Below are 5707 nucleotides of genomic sequence, written 5' to 3'. Positions count from 1 at the left end.
GAAAAGTGGAATAGCTAAGTAGACAGTGGTTCTGATCAATAGGTACCAGTTGTCCTGTTACATGGTACTAGTTTCTTTTTTATTTTCTCACCTGACATTGTTCTGGAAACTGAGGGATAAGTGTTTAAAATTAATTTGTTCTTCAACACTATAGGTGTATAAAAGCTAAGCAAGGAATCTGAACGTCAAATGAATCTTTCACATTCTTTGATGATAAAAATAAGAGAGGCTCCCCTGATTCTTCTGTCAACATCAGGATTGGTGCACATTCAAACTGAGAAGAACGTTTTCTTCCCTACATATCTGGGTCTCTCATTTGGTTTTTGCCATTTTCTTTTTCTCCTGCATGACAGTGTACACTGCCTCGTACTGAGGATCCACTGACATGTGTATTATTCTTCAGGATAGGCATTGGAGTCATTCATGTATCCTTTAGGATGAATGTAACTGGGTTGCCTCTGTCAGAGGTAGCAGCACTTAAGCCTAGTTCATTGTTGTCCTCAACAGATACCTTTCAAACTTTGGAAAAGAGAGTTGTGACAGTATAAGTGCTATATTCTTTGTTCCTTAAGTGATAACCCAATGACAAACCTATTTTAAGATAAGACAACACCTACAGCATTCTCATTATCCTCGGTTTTCTATGGAGTAAAAGAGAACACTGACTCATACATTGTTCATATATATTTATTTTATTATGTTAGCTTGGATTAATTTTGGCATATCACATAAAAAATAGCCATATTATTTGAGAATGAGGTATGACTATATAGTTAACTTTTTTTTCCCCATAAATAAAACTCTCCCAAATCTCAAACTTAGTAAGTGGAAGATGCTCATCTAAAATGTGTCTCTCAAATTATGATCTTTTCCCAAAACTCCACCTCATATACTTGGTCTCTTTGGGCCCCAAAGAGTTTTTACATTATTCTGTTTTCTTTTTAATGAGTTACATATTGGATGTGCTAGTATATGCAACATATCTGAATATTTAGACCCTAAAATATACTTTTTCTAGTTACTATTCAGTTATTTCAGGTGAAAGTTTCTTTGCTTCAATTATCAGAGTAATTTAAGTACACAGAATCAGTCTGAGTTTATACTCAGTGCTAATGCTCAAACCATTTTCTTCCTCCTTTCTGAGTGATAAAATTTTTAAAGGAACAGAAAAAGCATTAAATGAATATATTTTTGCGGTCGTTTGAAGGTCTGTAATGAGAACAGAAAATACATAATTGAACACAGAGTAGTACAAGGTAAGTCATCAGTGTAATAAATTGAAACACACAGTTGTGCAAAGTAATAAACTAGAACACTTTCATATGAGGTCAGGTGTGTCGCTTTGAAGTTGGACTGCAATTTGCCTTCCCTAGGATGAAACTGACTCCTGATTCTACATGCTCATTAATCTACAGCCATTTAATGAGGCAAAGGGTGACCAACAGGTGATATCAAGAATTTGCTCTACTATCCACAGGGCTAGAGATCAGCTACAGGGTTGAACAGGCAAAATTAGCTTTTGCTATTCTTGAGCTGATTATCAGACTGAGCTCTACTCACAACAGGGCATCATACAGACAATTTCATGTTGCCCCTTGACTATCATTGCCTACAAATTGAAACAATAACATCAGGAGATTTCCTTCCATCCCTTAGTGAGTGGCAGATTTGTGTTCTAGTTCCAGCTTTACCAGCATTCATTACATGAAGAAAACCTTTTCTTAGAAGCCCCAATTCAAAATTGTCCCTCTGAATCTTCATTCACTACCACCTCATCGCGTTTCATGGGGCACTTAAAATATGAAGGGACTGATGCAAGGGATGTTTTCTGGAAACATCTGGAAAGAAAGATAAAAATGAATCCCACAAATTATAATGTAGTTAAGGACCTATGGATGTGAAAAAAAAAAAAATTCTGGCAGGTGTCTGAAAACAAGCAAAGTCCAATCAGCTGGGGAATTTTTCCCCATGATGTTTGATGAACTTGGCACCCCATGATGTTTGATGTTTCATGAGCTAGAACTATAACCAGCATTTTATTCCTTAATGGCTTTCAGGGAAATATCAAATGTTTCGTAAACACTGATAAAGACTTAGAGCCTGTCTTAGAAGAAGACTTGAATAAACAGAATTTGGTTTTCCAGACACAGATAGGGTGTCTGTTACAAACAATCTAGTGGTGGTGGTGGTGGTGGTTTAGTTGCTAAGTCACGTCTGACTCTTGCGATCTCATGGACTGTAGCCCACCAGGCTCCTCTGTCCATGGAATTCTCCAGGCAAGAACACTGGAATGGGTTGCCATTTCCTTCTCCAGGGATTCTAGTAATGATGCCTTTATTTGAGCTCTTTTAAATTCTTGAGGTAGAGTTGCTTCTGGTGCCTTCATTCATGACATACTTTTTCATGTTAGCAAGTCTATCCAAGGGAGAGCATAACTCTTAATGGCTTTGAGAGGTTGCCTCTTAATTTAACTACTCAACAAATATCTTTCAGTACCTACTTTATGTTGTTATTGCTATTAAGCTGCTAAGTCATGTCTGACTCTGCAACCCCATGGACTGTAGCCCACCAGCTTCCATTGTCCTTTGGATTTCCCAGGCAAGAATACTGAAGTGGGTTGCCATTTCCTTCTCCAGGGGATCTTCTGACCCAGGTATTGAACCCACATCTCCTGCATTGGCAGAAGGATTCTTTACCACTGAGTTACCAGGGAAGCCGTTTATACCTTAGGAATTTCTGTACTCACCCCACCTGGGTCCCAGGCCCCAAGGGTTGAGTATTCTCTTTGATTGGTTTTCAGGAACAGTTTGCTGCAATAGAATTTCCTGGGGAGCAGGCTTTTAGAAAAAGACTAGCATACACATTTATGGGATTGATTCCAAGATGAGTGACGGGGATGAAGAAAACAGGGTTTTGGACAGAAAGAGGGTTAGTCTTGATGCAGCCATGTCTTCTAGTTAATCATTTATCAGTATGCTTAACACCTGTTAATGTGTCACAATTAATTAACATGTTACTTGTTTGACTATGTTTTCAGCATCCCTGGGACTTTACCCCAAATATATAACAAGAACTACCTCACTCGCCATACAGTTTTGAGTAGTATGCGTGTGTAGGTGAGTAAGTGTATCACATTTCAATGCATACAGAGATATCTGAAGAGACTGTGGTTGAAATATTACCAGTATGTATCTCCAGCTGGTGGGATTTTAGGAGTGTTTTTGCTTTGCATTTTTTAAACATATTCTTGAATTTTATAAATAAAGTTTCAGCAAATAAAGCTATGAATTAAAAAAACAAACAAGCATGCAAGAGAAGGCAAATAAGAAAAGAAAACTCAATCTTTTTTTTTTTTTTTTGGAGCGGCCAAGATAACTTGAGGAACTCTGAGTTCGCTCCTCTCAGGAGCACACCAAAATCACAGCTATCCACAGAAAACCATAAAAAAACACAAACAAACCTGGAACCTACCAGAAAAGCTCTCTGACCACTAAAGGACAGGAACCACAAGGAACCACAAGGAGACGTGGGTAGGAGGAGCAGACACACAGTATTCTCAAATTCTACACCAACAGGTGGGCGACCCACAAACTGGAGGGTATTTACACCCTCCAGAGGGTCTCCCACAGGAGTGAGAGTTGAGAGCCCCCGTCAGCCTCCCCAGTACGGGAGTCCAGTACCAGGTAGATGAGCCCCCAGGGCATTTGGCTTTGAGGCCTAGCAGGCCTTTATTGCAGGAGCCCCCAGGACTGAGGAAAACAGAGGCTTCACTTTTAGAGGGCGCAAACAAAATCTCACACAGAAACAGTTATTTGTTAAGAGCGTGGACCAGGCCTACCTGCCGGTCTTGGAGATCTCCTGGAGAGGTGTTGCGGAGCTGGCTGTGGCTCCTTCCGGAAACACAGATACTGGAGGCAGCCATGTTTGGGAGCTCGTTCTCGCGAGAACTGCTGACTGTAGGTCTACGTAGCCAGCCTATATTAAGCATTTTGAGGCTTTGAAATGGAGGCTCGAGACAATGAGTCATATGCTGCTGCTGCTGCTGCTGCTGCTAAGTCACTTCAGTCGTGCCCGACTCTGTGCGACCCCATAGATGGCAGCCTGTCAGGCTCCGCCGTCCCTGGGGTTCTCCAGGCAAGAACACTGGAGTGGGTTGCCATTTCCTTCTCCAGTGCATGAAAGGGAAAAGTGAAAGTGAAGTTGCTCAGTCGTGCCGACTCTTCGCGACCCAATGGACTACAGCCCACCAGGCTCCTCCGTCCATGGGAGTTTCCAGGCAAGAGTACTGGAGTGGGGTGCCACTGCGTTTTCCAATGAGTCATATAACAAGGGAGAAATGAAGGGTACAGAAAAGGACAGCAGAAGAGTAAACTACAGTGGGAGAAATAGGCCATTGAGAATGAAGAGAACCTGACTTTTAAGACCCAATCTAATGTTTGGCTAATATGCCACTTTTTCCCTAATTAATATTAACATAGGCAGAAAGCTGGAGTTAAGTGTCAATAAGACACTTCTTGTATTACCAGTCAATGGGAGACTGGAGAATCAATACCCCGATTCCAACATGTTATTGAAAGATATAAAAGCAAAAAGATACATTGGCAAATTGTGAACTCTTATTTATACATAAATAATTTATTTCTTACTGAAGAAAAAATTCTAGCTGATTTAAAAGCACCAAATTAGAAATTTGATGTTGAGTAGCAACATGTCTGACGACTTCTAGGAGTGTTCTACTGCTCTTAGCAGTTAATATTCTTTTACAAGGAATCAGTGGTGCTGAGTGCATGGCAATCACTGCCCTCATTACAGGCCTCATTTAGTATTTTAAGATGCTGCATATGTCAACTTAACCTCACAATGACCTTTCTGAGACTACAGTTAAGACAGAGGAAACAAGGAAGAGAAAAATACAGAAGCTGATCTTAGAATCAAAGCCACTTAGCTCAGCTCAGTTCCATTTACCATTAAGAAGGCCAGGATTGAGGTTTAGCCCCATTCCAATCACTCAGATTTGCCCATCCCTGTACATTCTATAGACAGTTCTTCAACAAAAGTTGGCTGTCCACCTTTAAGTGGATATAGTCAGAAAGCAAAGGAATCTCCACCCAAGGAGCATCATACACCCTAGATTCTATGGTAAGACTGAAGTTAGTTATCTCTCTAAGAAGCTATGATCACAATGCCTATTTCCAACTGCATCTTCTGAGAAATAATATTCTCCACAACTGTGGCTATCCCAGTATGCTGATAATTTTATTTTTGTTCGATCAGGCAATAATTTCTTCCAATCTTTCTTTCCTTTTCAGTCGAAACAGAATTGACTTTTTTGATCTCCCATGATAAGGTACCAGTGGCTGAAATTAAGGCTCAACTGATACAATTCTACCCCAAAACACAGAATCAAAAAAGTGACTTGTGTTGATCACATTGCCCCTTCTAATTCTTTTCATATTTAACTGAAAGTCCTTTCTTTTTTTCTATCCTTCTTTAGGGTCTCAGTCCTCCCCTCAGTCCATTTATTCAACCATTCAGTTAATACATATTGAGTGCCAGACACTGTGCTAGACAGGGGATAAAATGGTGAGCAGAAGAGCAAATAAAATTTCTGTTTTAATGAAAGTTTCAGGCTGGTGAGAGAAGACTTAATTAAATGATCACACACAATTAAGTCTAAATTTTCAATGGTGAGAAGTGCATCAAAAAA

General features: G+C 40.0%; 1 long non-coding RNA gene across 1 annotated transcript; it reads right to left on the bottom strand.

Moving 5' to 3' along the window:
* Window positions 1-673: 673 nt before the first annotated feature.
* LOC145522786 (uncharacterized) lies at window positions 674-3940 on the bottom strand. Its single transcript, XR_014066167.1, has 2 exons — window positions 3839-3940; window positions 674-1838 (listed from the first exon to the last, which is right to left on the bottom strand). It is a non-coding gene; the product is annotated as an uncharacterized LOC145522786 (long non-coding RNA).
* Window positions 3941-5707: the final 1767 nt, after the last annotated feature.

Source organism: Giraffa tippelskirchi, chromosome 10 (genome assembly GCF_054371585.1).
Source record: "Giraffa tippelskirchi isolate mGirTip1 chromosome 10, T2T-mGirTip1v1.2.pri, whole genome shotgun sequence".
In the NCBI taxonomy this organism is placed as follows: Eukaryota; Metazoa; Chordata; class Mammalia; order Artiodactyla; family Giraffidae; genus Giraffa; species Giraffa tippelskirchi.
This window is presented reverse-complemented; position numbering and strand designations above follow the sequence as displayed.